The sequence below is a fragment of the Mastigoproctus giganteus genome, chromosome 2 (genome assembly GCF_048544385.1).
Source record: "Mastigoproctus giganteus isolate SK-2022 chromosome 2, ASM4854438v1, whole genome shotgun sequence".
NCBI classification, from domain to species: Eukaryota; Metazoa; Arthropoda; class Arachnida; order Uropygi; family Thelyphonidae; genus Mastigoproctus; species Mastigoproctus giganteus.
In genome coordinates, this window is record NC_143576.1 from 193,907,989 (window position 1) to 193,916,464 (window position 8,476).

Here is an 8,476-nt window from a genome sequence, read left to right on the forward strand (position 1 = left end):
TATAAGGCCTTGAATGGGTTGAGCAGGCTCAATTCTGATGGGATTCTTCCTCTTGCTCAGATTACGAACCTGAGGGTCATAAATTTAAATTGAGGAAAGGCAGTTGTAGAATAGATGTGCGGAAATTTGCCTTTAGCCAGTGAGTACTTGATTGATGGAACAAATTTCCATTTGTTGTTGTGGAAGTTGATAGCTTAAATAAATTCAAGGAGGAACTGGACAAATGTTTTGAGGGAATGAATGTGTGAAATGGGTTTTTTTTTGGATGATGCTACATAAGCTTGCTTTCTAGAATCACATGCCTCTACTACTACGGTTGCTTTTTTTTTTTTTTTTTTTTTTTTGTAAACTACATAAAATCGGTTATGAGATTAACATATGTAATGTCAGTATTAAATATAACTTGTAAAATGTGTTAAATATCGTCCCTTATATATAAAAGATCGATAATTATTTACAATATTTTCTTTGCTTGAAAAGGACTCTAAATTGCTTTGTGATATTCTATGTTTTTTTATTCTGTATTTTTATAATCCCCTTCCTACACATTATCTGTTATCATTATTTTCAATTTTTATTTTATATTTTATTATTTATTTTACATTTTGAGGGTATCAATTTTTTAAATATTTGAGCCACAAGAATCCTAGAAATTAATCAGTGAACTATTTATTAAGCGAGCAACAGGTCATAAAGGAAAAACAAATTGAAAGAACATGAAACGCGTCCACCAAGCAAGTTATAATCCTTACACACCTTTAGTGTGTAATCTCAATTTCCTACAATTTTTAACCTACTTTTCAAATATGAAAAACAGGTTTATGAGATTAATACGTGTGTGTGTGTGTGTATATATAGTACATATAAGAAGGAATTGGGTTACCCTGACAATGGTGGTTTTATTTTGATCTGCCATCTGGAAACATGATCACAGTCACTAAAACTATATGGATCACACATTTAGAACTCTTGTTATTTCTAATTCAATTCATACTTTTTTTTTTTTTTTTATTTCGATTTGCCCTCTTGAAACAAGACTGAAATCCTCAGGTATCTGCACCCTACCCTCGTGAGTTTTGCGAATAATCCGCACTTGTGCGTCACTTCGTCAGACACCAAACATCCTATTAAATCGGATGATGTGAAGATAATTAATTTGATAACCCATCAAGATTCAGATAATCATCAACTACAGTGTCTACCGATGAATTTGAAAACTGGACAGCAATCAACAAACTAGTAGATACTGAAAAGCTTTGCACCGATAGAGCACATAGAAAGCAGGTGTACAGTGACTTGACTCTCTTTTCAGGCAGATATGAAATAAACTTTCTGTTTACACTCCGGGATGACCACACGGTCAGAGGAGTCCACAAGGCAGAGCGAGAAATACAAGAAACAGCACAGAGTTTACAGTCACGAGGGTTTGAACAACGCGCGTGCGCTTATGCACCCTCGCGTCTGACCACTCACCTACGAAATTGCCTGCCCAATGTATCACATGGATTGCAATTAGATCCAGGCTGCAGCAATAAAAAAAAATAAAGTATCGCTTTTGGATATAAGAAACATATAGGAGTTTTAAATGAACATTCATATAAGTAATTTAACATGATTATATACAAATTCTGTTAACGTGGAAACGGATACATTTAATAATTTTGTACGTCTTCTACGTTTAATCGTTTTTCTGTCCTGTTTCTGAAAGTGTATTCTTTTGTACTTTTTTTTTTTATTTCGTAGATTCTCAATTTGAGCACACATATATGACTCGTTAACCATGGATCACAGGTTGTTCGTTTCCTTATACCTTAATATGTAATTAACACCTTTCTAGCCCAGGGCTATCTAATTTTGAGAACGAGGAACAGATTTTAATACTATTACTGCTGCTGCTGCTGCTGCTACTACTACTACTACTACTACTACCAATAATAATAATAATAATAAAGTTAAAGCCATACACACCTATCCAGCTCCAGTACTAACATACACCTTCGGGGTCATAGATTGGACTAACACCGAGCTAGAAGATATCATGCGAAAGACAAGGACAATGATGACACCAAGAGCCACCAACACCACCCGAAGTCAGCAGTGGAGAGACTAGCAATAGCTCAGAAAGAGGGAGGAAAGGGCCTGAGAGCGTCCCATACGTGTTCGATGGGATTTAGATTGGTAGAACGGGCAGGCCAATCCATACGAACAATGTACTCACTTTCCAAAATGAGAGCTTGAAGGACAGGGTGGATGCCCTCGAAGAAACTAAATTGAGGGGCCAATCAAGCTCTCAGCTGCCCACATCAACGCCAGAGCTTGCACTTGGGCATCGCGTGACACAGAGACAACCCCTAAGGCAGAATGCGCTGGTCCCGAAGGAACTAGTAGTTGTTGGTGACTCTATTGTCAGGGAAACGGGGAACATGCTTTGTAAAAAAGACAGGTGGAACAGGACCAGGGTATGTCTGCCAGGGGCAAAGGTTGATGACGTTGTAGAGCGAATATCATGTTTTAAGGGCACAAAAGGTGATATAGTTGTACACGTTGGCACTAATAATATTAAGAGTAGGAGACCGGCGGAATTACTTAACAAGTACAGGTCACTGTTGAAAAAAAGCCGTGAATTAGGGTTGAACTTGAAAGTGTCTGCAATTCTGCCCAGACACGATAGGAGGGAGTATATGATGAGAGCCTTGTCGATCAATTCGGCCCTGGAAAGATTGTGCAAGGCTCAAGGGGTAGAATTTTTTTCAGCCTGGACTGTACTTGTTAACAGGAGAGATTGCTTCTACAGGGATGGGATACACTTAAATAGAAAGGGTGCAAGAATATTTGCTGATGCTATCGAGGCAGTGTTAGGTGGGTCGGAAAACTGCTAGCTTGGGGGGAGACAAAGACCAATAGATTGACAGTAGCCTCTGGCAGAGGTGAAAGAGATTCTTGCACTGCTTCTATTAGAATGAGCAGAAGCCTGAAAAACAAGATGCATGGTATTTCAGAGACTGCTGGGAGCCATTGCGGTACAAGTAAACACATGGGTTGTGTTAGGGTAGCTAAGAATAGAAACAGGTGCAGGTATACTTGCGTGTACACCAATACTAGGAGTTTAGTAAATAAATTTGATGAATTTGAGGTATTGCTCAAAACATCGAAGGCAGATATTATTGGGATATCAGAGACTTGGTGTCACACAGATATAAGGGATGCAGAACTGCAATTTGGGGAGTACAACGTCTACAGAAAGGATAGACAGGATAGGAAGGGAGGAGGGGTTATGCTATTAGTTAAGAAACACATAAAAACCAAGGAAGTGAAGCCAGTCGACATCGCTGGACAGTGCAGTGTGGAGTCAGTTTGGTGTGACATAAACATTGGGAGATCAAAATTGAGAGTAGGAGTGTGCTATAGGCCTAATGACTCTGATGAGTATAATAAGGAACTGTACAGGGAAATAGAGTGGGCCAGTAAATCAGAGTGTCTTATAATGGGAGATTTTAATTTCCCAGATATTGACTGGAATTTGGGGGCTGGTTACTCACACACTAGCAGGACTTTTGTGGATTTATTGGATGATTGTTTTCTACATCAGCATGTTCGGGAGGTAACTAGAGGGAGTAATACTCTTGATTTGATTATCAGCAGTGATTCTTCATGCATTAAGAATCTGCAGATAAATGAACCACTAGGTGGCAGTGATCACAGTGTGCTGAAGTGGGATTTACTCAAAGAGGTAACTACCATTAGGGGTAAAGGGAAGGGTTATTGCTTCCGTAAAGGCGACTACGATGGACTGAGACAGTATTTAAATTCTATACAGTGGGACCAACTGATGATGTTACCAACAGCAAATTCAAAATGGGAAGCATTCAAAGAACTTATCTTGGAAGCTACTAGGCTTTACATACCAACTAAGAAATATTGTTCAAGGTTCAGGCCTAAATGGTTGTCAGATGAACTAATGAGACATATGGCAGAGAAGAAAAATGCATGGGATACATACAAATTAATGGGTGTCGTGGAAGCCTATGATAGATACAAGTTGATATGCAACCAAGTTACAAAGGAGGTTAGGCAGGCAAAGTCAGATTACGAGAAATCCTTGGCAAGGGATGCAAAGAAAAACAGCAAAGAGTTCTTTACTTATGTAAACTCTAGAAGGAAGGGGATGAATCAGATTGGTCCACTTGATATTGATGGGTCAACTGTTGATGATCCTGCTCAGGTAGCTAACAAACTAAATGAATATTTTGCATCGACATTCACACATGAGGAGTTATTCAGCGAGGGGAATGCCAGAGGTGTATTCAACTCTAGCAGTAAGCTACAGAATCTTGAAATAACTGGGAGTAAAGTGGAGGAGAAACTGTTGAAGATAAACACAAGAAAGGCAACCGGGGTGGATGGGATCTATCCAGTTATATTAAAGGAGGCAGCAAAGGAAGTAAGCAAACCCTTAGCCATAATTATGAGAGCTTCCTTGGGCTCAGGGGAGGTACCCATAGATTGGAAATGTGCAAATGTGACCCCAATTCACAAAGGAGGATCAAAGGCTGACACAAGTAATTATAGACCTGTGAGCTTAACTTCTGTTCCAGGAAAATTAATGGAGGCACTGGTTAAAGAAGCACTGTAGGATCATTTAGACAAGACTTCAGTTATAGCTCAGACACAGCATGGTTTTGTTAAGGGGAGGTCTTGCCTGACCAACTTGATTGGATACTATGATGCAGTCACAAAAGAACTGGATGCAGGGAATAACTTTGATATTATATACTTGGATCTTAGAAAGGCTTTTGATACTGTTGCACATGGAAGACTGCTACACAAATTGGAGCAGTGTGACATTGGAGGCAAATTGCTGCTATGGATAAAGGGGTGGTTGAGGGGGAGAAGACAGAGAGTGGTAATCAATGGACACTGCTCATCGTGGACTGATGTTATTAGTGGAGTCCCTCAGGGCTCAGTGTTGGGTCCATTATTGTTTTCTGTATTTATAAATGATATTGATGATGGTATATCGGGCTTAATGTCCAAGTTTGCAGACGATACAAAGGTTGGCAGGGTTGTCAAGGACACTACTGACACTATGCTGCTGCAACAGGATCTGGAAAGGTTGAGCAGATGGGCTGAGAGGTGGCAAATGAAGTTTAACATTGACAAATGTAAAGTACTACACATGGGAAACAGCAACCCCAGAGCAACGTATCAACTCTGTGGTACTACACTGACAGTGGTAAAGAATGAAAGGGACTTGGGGGTGGTTGTGCAGGCAGATATGAAGTTCTCTGAGCAGTGCAGACGGGCTGCAAGAGTAGCTCATGGAGTATTGTCAATGATATACAGGAATTTTTCCAGCAGGGATAAGGAGGTGATTATTCCATTGTATAAGGCGATGGTCAGGCCACACCTAGAGTACTGTATACAGGTCTGGAGGCCTCATTTCAAGAAGGATGTAGAGCTGCTGGAACGAGTACAGAGAAGGGCAACAAGATTAGTGAATGGAACAAAGGGGTGCTCTTACGAAGAAAGGCTTAAGTTTTGCAAATTACAGTGTCTGGAGACTAGGCACCAGCGAGGTGATCTGATAGAGGTGTATAAAGCCTTGAATGGTTTAAGCATGCTCAATTCTGATGGGATTCTTCCTCTAGCTCAGAAAAATCACCTGAGAGGGCATAAATTCAAATTGAGGAAAGACAGATGTAGGATAGACGTGCGGAAATTTGCCTTTAGCCAGCGGGTGGTTGGTTGGTGGAACAGACTTCCATCCCTTGTGGTGGAGGTGGATAGCCTAAATAAGTTTAAGGCTCAGCTGGACAGGTATTTTGAACGAACAGAGGGGTGAAGTGGAAGTGGGTTTTTTTTTTTTTTTTTTTGGCTGATGCTGCATAAGCTTGCTTTCTTGCATCAAATGCCTCTACTAATGCTAATAAACAGGAACTCGGGGCCAAAGGCATCTCGGAACAGATGCACGTGGAGAAGGATTACCTCAGTATTCAGTACCGAAGCGTGCACTGGTTACAGTACCGTCTTCCGGTATCTGGAGTTGTGTACGTCCATCCAAGATAACGCCTCCCCAGACGAAAATACCTCGACCCCTTTCAGTGATTTTTGCGGGGTGATACCGTATTCCAACCTCTCGCCATATTAGCTGACGTCCAGAATCGCGGCTGAGACTGAATCTACTGTCATCAGTAAAGAGTACCTTAAGTAAAGATTTTGTGGTTGTAACCTTTAGAAATAGTATTGGTCTTTAAGTTTTGCACACCAGTGTATATATGTATCATATATATCAAGATATATATGATATATATATATATATCCTTTGTTGCTGCTTTGCGCACTCATGTGCATTTGTCATATCATCTTTATATTTATTTATTTTTATTTGTATCTCTCCGTTACCACTTCACTTTTAACCAATTATTTTACCTATTTCATATACAGTGTATATATATATATATATATATATATATATATATATAAACTGAATTGCCAAAAAAAGAACTGAATTGCAATCTGAAAAGCAAAATAGTCATATTGATAAGACGACTGCTAATTCTTGCATGTGCGTTGATCATTTGCACCCCATCAGAATGTTTGGCAACTATGCAGATTGAGGATGCTAAAACATTTCATATATCACTTCTCCAACAGTATATACACACGTACTTTACAGGAGTGAGCATCATTCTCTTTTTAAATGTTTGGCTCTTCTAGTCTTCCATGATAGTATAGTGGTTTCGCCACGTGCCATTCGTTTTACTCAGTGAGTTATTTCTGGTTTTACACCCAGAAAAATATGCAAATCGACTTGAGAACACACACACACTTGCCTTTGGGGGGGGGGCATCGAAATAAAAAAATTTTACGAAATGAAACATCTTCTTTTTAATAATCAAATACGTACACGATATTACCAATTCATGTGATGAACGGAACGGTCCAAACCCTGCTTAGAGACAAAATACGTACATATGGCCTGTCTACTGCTACCCGTAAGAAATGGTGTACTGTTACCATTACAATCGATGTACCAAGAAGTCTCCTCTGATTATTCGGAAAACAAAAAATTAAAAACCGACTAATATAAATTGCTATATTTAATAATCAATACAAACTACACCACACCATAATCAGTACAGACAGAAGCCACACTGATCTGCAACAATTGTGTGTGTGTGTGTGTGTGTGTGTGTGTGCTCATTCAGATGCTTTGCATACTAACCTGAAAGAAGAGCATAATTAAAAGGCTGCTGAGCCTCGCAAATAATATCGATATATTAGCGCTATATAGATAAATTTAGCCAATTTTACTGGTTTTCGATCCCAGTCCTTCCTCTCTCACCTCCCATTCCCTCTTCAACTACAAATTATTTGTGGACCCGACTTGAAATTTTGAGAAACTGGCAGCCGTGATCTGTTGTAAAAAAAAGTCCGATAGAATTCTGTCAATGAGATTCAGATTAATTTTAATAATATGATATTTTAAGAGCGTAATGTTAATTTCAACGCTTGATTTCTTACCGCCCTTGGGGTAGCACAGTTGGTATTATCACCATCCTCCCACACCGGGTGGAAAAGACCTGAGTTCGAATCCCGTCAATGAGGGGAAGAATTTTATGGGTCTTTTTCACACAACGTAGCTGAATAAGTCGGTTTCAGGCGAGGGAAGCATGTTTTTTTCTCCCGGAAATTCAGATTTTTCGTCCAGCAAATCAACCATACACATACAATTTACAGATATATTATACAGGCGCAGTATGTCTTAAGTTGTTGATGAGCCTAAAAACCCTATAACAACAACAATTGCTTACCTGAAATTAATTTCTTTTAAAATGCAAAAAGGAAAATTCTTGTGGAACAGTGCAGTTTATATTCACCCCCTGACTGTCATCAGCCAAATATCCAAACTTCCATCATTCAGCATAATATGCAGAGAACACAAACATTGCCGGAGACTAATCTCGATAGCTAACAACTTTGTGATACAGGAGTTTATCCTCGTCCTTTCCAAGTAGAGAACTCACAGTGCTTAACGCTGTCTCTATCACTAGACAATGGTTGCATACCTGAGACAACCAGGTTAAGGTCCAGATTAGACTGTCACGCTGTTTGTTATCGTTTGTTTGCGGATTATGAAAGCTCAGTAATCGTGCTCATATCGAATATTTTATATTTCTGATTCACTCGAAAATCGAAAGTTAATAACTCTAACTCGTTATGTCTACTACGCTGAGATGGAGCAAGATAGTTGCAAATCTCCTAAGTTGTATAAATCTGAATTCTGGTGTCGCGCAAAAATTGTGGTCCACTTTCTGTGCCTTCAAAATAGACAAACCATATATTGAAACATGCAATTACAGACACGATATATTGATGCTTCGTGGCCTTAGATGCCTCGATATAAATTCTGAACAGTCTTACCCATTCAAGTGTGAAAGTAAATACAGAATAATTAGAGATAATATGCTTCAGG